Genomic DNA, 8,613 nt, shown 5'->3' with positions numbered 1-8,613 from the left:
ACGAGAGAAGGAGGATGTAAATCATATGGCAAGCAATTTGGCATGCTCAAAGCCTACAGTCGAGGCCCGTACTTTTTAAAAAGTTCAGTAACGCCTGGATTGTCTTCAAACTCGATTGAGCGTCTGGTCAAGGGCCTAAAATAACGTCCTCCGACAACAGTGGGCTGTCGAGAGGCGTAAGGTCATTGTTTTGACCCTTTTCCGCGTACTTAGGGAGTTCACGCACACAACTGTGGGCTTAATATAACGTTAACCCTGCATTGCACCATACAATCATAGTGTTTTTTTTTTCTTTTTCTTCGAATAAATTTAAGGCTACAAACTTTATTCAAATCACATCACTATATATTATATGTGGACATAATTTGAAAGAAAAACAAACACCGAAGCAATCGATTCACTCTTTACACTAACTATATTAATTAACTTCGTAGTTAGTTGAACGTTGAAGGAAATCGTCGTAAAAGTTCTGGTTTCGTGCTCCTGCGTTTCAAAATGGCCGTGCGAGCTGAAATATCAGTAACACTTCATTTGGGCCTACTTCGTACATAATTCTGAACTAAACCTAACAGCGCAAACACTTAATCGTTGCATTAGTGACACATCTTTATCCCTGCACCCATCAGAAATTGATTTCCTACGTTTGCGTATACGATAAGTTGGCAGATGTCAGTAATGTATTCTCTGCGCCTGCGCGGTTGTGAGGCCTAGGTATATATATGCATCGACGACGAAAAGAAAAAAAGGAAGTTGTTAGTCAGCGCCAGTGTGTGTCGTGTCTTTCTTATTGTGGCTCGTCTTAGGTGTTTGCGCTGTTACGTTTAGTTCAGAGTTGAAGTATATTGGCGTCAAATTATTCGTTCAATTTATCCGATCTCGCACGCAGCTCAGCGAAACGGGGCTCCTGCAGCTCACCCCCCCCCCCTTCCTGTGACGTTGTTAGGCGGCGTAAAATAGAGCTTTAGATTAGGGGACGCAAGCCGCTTGCGACCCCTAATGTAAAACTCTCTACTGGATCTTCGCTATACACGGCAAGTTATATAGCGGTCCGTCTCGCCCCCTGCGGCATGCCGTAGTGATTATGCATCCAATCGGGACTCGGTTCCGCACAGCGCCGATCTGAATAACATCGTAGGAACAGGGAAGTGCGAGGGTAGCTTCCTTTTACGCTCCCCAGTTACGTAACGCAGAGGTCAGACAAAAAGCACCATGCGTAATCGGGTACATTAAAAGAATGATTCGTCGCCAGGAATTTCGATCGAGACGGCCATCTTGAAAAAGGGGAAACACCAGAAATAGACGCTTATGAGGATTACCTTCAACTTTCCAATGTGTGCATGTGCCATAATACTTGTAACAACGAAGTTAATTACTGCAAATAGTGTAATTATGAAATGAATTGCATTGGTTTATTTCTGGAAAGGATGTCCGCCTGGGCAGATAGTTCATCTGTAGTGACACGATTTGAGTAACAATTGTGGGCTTCTTTATTAAAAAATTGTTCAAGGTAAAAAAAACTATATAGGCATTGCTTTTATCTGATAACTGAAAAATTTTAATTTAGGCACGGGTAACTTAATGCATAGCCTTTCTGATGCATACTGAAGCAAACTGTGAGTTGTGGATAGAGACGCAAGCCCAATACTATACTATACTATATACTATACTACTATACTATACTAATCGAGTTCTGACTCAAATAACATTTCATTCTTTTCTGTACAAATGTACTCTCCACTGCCAAAAATAGATGCGAACATTTGCCTTGGTGTGGAACTGTGTACGGGCCATTACAAGGCTAACTTTACTCCTGTTCTATAGCAGCAGCAGTTAACGTCTTCGTTAGGCATTTCGTGAGCTCGTCTCTATGTTGTAACAAAGAGAAAGCAGCAGTTTCGCCCGAAAGACGAAGCATTGATAGCGTTAGCAAAGCATTACACACTTACAGTTAGCAAGGTTCCTACTTTTTGTCGGCCTTATTCTGTTGCAGTAAACATTCGCCTACTAATTAAATTAACAAGCAAGGTGTGATCACGCGCACACAGACAAACCGCGGTGAACTCGCCGTCACAACGTCGGCGCGATGAAGAGCGACGGCAGCGGGGAGCGAACGCTGCCGCTCGTGTAACCGCGTCTCCGATGCCAGGACGGTCGAACGCTTAGATGCGGGTGCACGTTGAAGGACTCGAGGTAGTCAAAATTGATGACGCGTGGTGTTTAATGGCGCAATGGCCAGGTATGATCAAGGAGCACAATGACATATTACAATGAGTTGTATTTGTATTCTGTTATGAAATGACCGAATGAGTCGCAAATGCTAGTTGTAATGTGGCTGTAAAGAGGCCTGAAAACGGATCGTTGTGAACTGCACAAAATATATATAAGCATCCAACTAATGTCTATGACTCAGGACGTGAGTTATGAGCATAAAATTTTGACTATAAAGTGATGATATAATAAAATGTGCAGAAGCACTACTGCCTCCACAGGGCTCTTGAAGTTAATGACTGGGAGGCCCATGCTGTAAAAACTTATTTCACTGCAGCTGTGGCCTCGAAGGCGAGGCTGTGCTACACGTGACCTGGCCAAATTATTTCTAATATGTTAACTTCATCTAAAAAGCTAAAAGCTGTTTTCAAGTTAGGAAGCAGTTCGTTACTAAGAAAGAATGCTGGATAGAGTGGAATATGTTCACGATACACAGAATGACTCTTTTTTATGCTCAGTTTCTAATTCCCTGCACTGAACGAGGACATGGAGTACTGTAAGGTTGTTGCCATACTTTCGACATGACGGATGATCACTTCCAGTCAGTAGGTAAGAGTGAGTGCCGAAGGTATGACCTACTCTTAGTCGACAAATGAGCAATTACTTGTATCGTGATGTTTTCACAGATATCCACTGCCATAATCTGGGTTTGATCAAGTGCAGTTTATTGGATACCTGGGTATCCCACTGTTTCTGCCAGTGCTTCTTCAACTTATGCCGTAAGTATGGTTTAAAGTCTGTGGTTGGAATTGGTATGTTAATGTCGGTGTCGTTAAAAAATACTGAAGTATCGCTCTCGTAAGCAGCTTCATTTCCTTTTATGCCACTGTGTCCAGAAACCCAGCGTAAGACGATGACTCGATTACCCATATCATCTGAGCATAGCAGTGTATATAGTTCGTTAAAGACAGTGTTCTTGTGTTTTTTTAAACTCATTAGGGCTCGGACTACACTAAATGAGTCCGTGGACAAAATAGCCCTAGCGAGATTCGTTTGCCTTTAACCGCAGAGAGAATCGCCTATATGCTTCGGCCGTAAAAATACTTGCATATGGATTCAATGTACCGGTTATTAAAAACGATGGTGCTATGGAGCTGCATAAGCAACACCAGCAGGATACTTAAAAGCATCTGTATAAAATCTAGCACAGATACTTCTCCTCAAGTTCAAGTAAATGTGAATGTATATGTGCCTCAGGTGCTTAATTGTTTTGATATTTCTATTAAAGAGACGTCGCAATGGATAGTCTGCCACTCCCAAGGCGGTGGAAGCCGAGTAGGAGCCATTAGGAGACATTCTCTAGAAGAAGTTCGCCTGTTTCTTTTGACAGTGTTTCGAACCGTACGTACAGAGGAGACCTAGTGGCTCGGTGGTTACGTAACAGCTTGGCCGTGGGAAAAGTCACGAGTAATTGCATGACACGGAAGATCTACGTCTGATTTCACCTTCAATGCGTAGGAGAAACTTAAATATGCCCTTTAGAAGTGTAGAGACCATTCGTTACGTTCAACGAAGCGGCTTTGTACAGGACTCGTCCTCAGGGCGCTTTAGCAAGGCGGATTCCAAAGTGGTGAATATGGTTTACCATTTTCAAAGCACTAGGCGTAGCAGAATTATAGACTATGGCTCTGCAGTCAAGGCGTGATAATAATAGACTTTTGTACAAGCTTATAAGGCATTTCCTGTCGCTTCTCCAGGATGTGCGTGACAAACTTTTCAGCAGATTTACAGACTTGGGGCACTTTGGCTTAAGATACTTCCGGTGCGGGACAAAAGTTAACTTGCTGTCTAAAAGGATCCCTAAAGATCTGTCTTCATGGCTCACAGAAAGCCGTTCTCCATGGAGAGCAATTACGGGGTCCGGTAGTATATCTCTCTTGTTATAGAACAGGACCTACATGCTCTTTTGAGTATTTAGTTTAAAAACGTTCTCGTCCGCCCGATAAGACAATTTATACAAGCCAAGCTGCACTTGTCACTCGCAGGTACTTAGGATACATGATTTGTAAACCATTTGGATGTCATCGACATATACAGAGTAAAACATTGTACGTGGTATGGCAGTTTGGAGCGATTTCATTTTGATCATAAATAAAGTACAGCTCAGCACATCACTTTGTGGTACGCCAGCCTCCTGCTTAAATGGTCGAGAGATGACATTACCAACTCTAACACGGAACGTGTGATAAGAGAGGTAGCTCAGAGTCAGGTTTAGTAAGTTGCCTGGGGCTCACATTCCAGCCGGGTCACGGAGAATTCCGAAACGCCAAGTTGTGTCGTATGCCTTCTCCTTATCTAAAAATACTGACAAGAAAAACTGTTTGTGCACAAAGGCGTCACGGATATTTGCCTCGATGGGGACAAGGTGATCTGTTGCGGATCTACTTTCCTTGAAACCGCACTGTAAGGAATCGAGTATTTTGTTGTTTTCAAGAAAATTGATGAGGCGCCGGTTAATCATTTTCTCAAAGAGTTTGCATAGGCAACTTGTCAGAGCTGTAGAAATATAACTACTGGCCGAAGAAGCGTCCTTGCACTCTTTGAGAATAGGAATTACGATTGCTTCTTTCCAGGCGGACGGAATGTAGCCGGTCGAGAACATGGAGTTAAAGAGTGACAGTAGTGTTCTGTCGGTTTCAGGGTGTAAGTGTTTGATCATTTCATATAGTATTCTGTCACTTCCTGGAGCGGACTTGTTACAGCTCAGTGAAGTAAATCGATGATTGTACGCTTCACTAGTTGTGCCTTTCCGAACCAGAGGCTGTCGCTCTGCTTGTCGCTGATATCTTAGAAATGTATCGGTGTAATGGAATGTACTTTAAATGGGTTCGAAATGTACTCCTAGACAATCAGCCTGGTCTTCAAGAGTGTCTCTTCGTGTGTTTTCTAGTGGTAGAGGATGAGTTTCTCGGCCTTTTATTTTTTTACCCCGTACCAGGCTTTTCTTTCGTCTTGGTAAGAATTCATGCCGGAGATGCATTTTTGCCATCGCGTTCCTTTATCTTTTGACTTTGTTTTCTTGAAGCTGATAAAGTTTTCTGTAGTCAGAGAGTTACGGAGATATGATTCCAAGCCTTTTGTTTCTTTCGCTCTTCCCTGCATTCATCGTTCCACCAAGGAACACGTCGTTTAGGAGGCAATCCATTTGCTCGCGCGATACATATAGATGCTGCATCGACGATAAATTCTGTTAACTATGCAACTGCATCGTCAATACTAAGCATACGAATGTCATCCCAGGTGAAATATGTCAGCTCTCTGTATCGCTGCCAGTTAGCTGAGTCGACTTTCCATTGGGGCACATGTGGAGAACATTCGCCCCGTTTAATTAATTTTAAAATTATTGGAAAATGGTCACGCCCGTACGGAGTCTTAACCACTTTCAATTGAAAGTATGACACGGCTGTACTTGATGCAATGCTCAACTCAATGTATGAAAATGTTTTGTTCGTGACGCTGCAAAAAGTCGGTTCTTTCTTATTTAGCAAACATGCACCTTTACATAAGAGGAAATTTTCTGTCAGACACCCTCTGGCATTACATAGAGAGTCGCGCCACAATGTAGTATATGCATTTAGGTCTCCAACGACAATGTACGCCTCCGGAAGTTGTGCAATAAAGCTTTCAAATCCTGTTATGCAGTTGATAGCAGGGCTGGTTATACAGAGAACACATTGTTACTAGCTTATCAAACATCACGGCTCTGATTGCAGCTGCTTCAAGGGGCATTTGCAGCTTCAAATGCTGGCAGGCGACACGCTCATCTACTATTATGGCCACACCGCCCGCCGAGGCGAAAGCATCGTTGGGGGTCTTTGAGGTAAATGGCATATTGCCGCGGAAAATATGTGCGTGTAGAATCGAGGTGTGTTTATTGCACACACAGCACCCTTGCATTAAACTTATGTAGGAGTTCGTTTATATCAGCCAGATTCTTGAGTAGACTTCTCACATTCCATTATTAGTGTAGCCATATTGGAAGTGTATTGTGCTGTGTGTCAAGAATGATTGATATAAGTTAGCTCACGATCGAGACCTTCCAGGCCCCGTGATAAGAGATTTTCTTTTTATTTATTTTTTATTTTTTCTGGCGCGATCCGCGGAGCTACGCCGTTTTTTTCGGCGTCTGAGACGCCGGTGTAGTGCTGCTGGCATCCATCGCCTCTTCAGATGCGATGGTTGACGCCCGCTCGGCGGACACACTCGGGGGTTTTTCGGGCCTGTCTGCAAAGGCTGAGACCGGCAGGCCCAGAGGTCTGCCATTTCTTCGTGGAAGGAGGCGGAACAGCACTAGCCGGTCCGGCCAGGGGGGCTGGTGGCTTAACCACCGTCAAACTCCGTGTGTCTCGGGCAGCCGCCGAAAGATATGGCGCTGCCCCCCGACGCGTCACTTCAGTGTAGGACGGATTGCACTGATTATGGACAGAAAAACGCTTGCGCGCTTCTGGAAATGAAACATTGAGTTCGATTATTTATTTTTCTTTTTTCCATGACGAGCACGATCGCGAATAGGCGGAGTGGTCTTCGTCACAGCACAGTGAGTTGCGGAAGTGCAGGTGCCTGAGGAAAGGTCTTTACGTAGGCATTTTGCGCGACTATTGCGCCCTCGGCAGCTCTGAGACCCATGCCCAATGCGCTGACACTTGAAGCACCGACGTGGATTTGGGATGCGTGGTCTGACATGAAGCTTACAGTATCCGGCCTCCATTGAATCAGGGAGGTTGCTTGTTCCAAATGCAATGATAATGTGCTTGGGTGGAATTTTCTTGTCGTCGCCCATTAACTTAATTATTTGCACCTTTACCACGCTCTGTTGTTTCCATCCATCTAGCAGCTCAGTTTCACTTAGTTCAAGAACGTCGTCATCAGAGATGACACCGCGCACAGTGTTCGTTGACCTGTGGGAGCCTACTGAGACAGGAATGACACCAAACGCAACGACAGTTCGTTGTATTGAAACGCGCCACACACTTCTAGAAGAAGGTCGCCGCTTCCCATCTTAGTTACTTTGTAACCTGAACCGATTGCCTCTGTCAGACATTTTGCGACAACAAATGTGGATATCGTACGAGCTGTCTTGATTTCATGTTGACTATATATTACGTGATACTTGGGAAATGCTTCTTTTGGTTTCATGAAGAAGCTAAACATTTCATCTGTGCCCCGCCCCTTTTTTTTGCAGGGAGCGATCAAGGATTGGGGAAAAATCGTTTGCCACATAGATCTTGTAAAATTCGGCGGTGATGGTAGCCACCCTCCACCGAGCCCAACAATGGGATGCTACAATGTTGCAAGAACGGCTGCCGAGGCCAGCCATGCATCGCTACTATAACCCAACATAATATACCCAGGGTTGGATAACTACACCAGGTTAACCCTTGCCGGTCAGCAATTTGGACGTGAGAAGGAGCTAAAAGACGGGAAAATAGAAACAGCGAGAAAGAAAGGAAAAGATTGAAGAGGAGGACCAAAAAAGGCGGCTGCCGATTTCCTCCAGGTAGGTTAGTCTGGAGGTAACGCCTGTGTGAAGCAGAGGCCGAAGAGGTGGGTTGCCTCTGCAGGGGCGCCCTAAAGATCCGAACACCCGGCATTGGCTCAATCCCCAGGAACCTCCCTTCCCTCCGACACGGCTAAGCCGCGCACGGCTACACGCGGGAGGGTCCAACCCTCGTGTGCTCGGGTACGTGGTGTCGCAACCCACCAAACGCCTGCTAACGCAGACGCCCCTGCGGGGAGGTATGGCATGGTATGGTAAAACTTTAATGAAGTCCTGCAGATCGTGAGTCTTCATGAAGCGGGCCGCTCCCACGTGAGAACCGGAAGGCCGAGCCTCTCGGCCGCATCATGGGCCTGCTGGACAGCCTAGAGTTGGTCAGCCAGAAGAGGTCTGCGGGGAGGAGGAGGAATAAACTTTTATTGTAGAACCAGCATTTTATGATGGCTGGGCCTAAGCCTCCCACGAAGGGACGTCGAGGGCTTGCCTCGGCGCCGCCTCGCGGGCGTGCTGGGTCGCCCAGGTTTGGTCATCGAGGGCGGAGCTCCGCAGAGCCGCATGCAACCTCGACGAGAGAGTCGTGGTGTTAGTCCGTGTGTACTGTGCTGGGCACTCCCATAGCATATGCGGAAGCGTAGCCGGGTGAATTCCACAGCACCGGCAGTTGGGAGTAGTGTAGACGTCTGGAAATATAAGGTGGAGGCGGGCGGGTGAAGGGTACGTGTTTGTTTGTAGTAGACGCAGGGTAGTAGCCTGCGCCCGGCTGAACTTTGGGTGAGGCGGAGGGAAGGTTCGGCGACTGAGGTAAAAGGCCTTAACGAGGTCGTTATAAGTTGTCAGATTGTCCCTGG

Source organism: Dermacentor variabilis, chromosome 11, assembly GCF_050947875.1.
Source record: "Dermacentor variabilis isolate Ectoservices chromosome 11, ASM5094787v1, whole genome shotgun sequence".
NCBI lineage: Eukaryota > Metazoa > Arthropoda > Arachnida > Ixodida > Ixodidae > Dermacentor > Dermacentor variabilis.
This window is presented reverse-complemented; position numbering follows the sequence as displayed.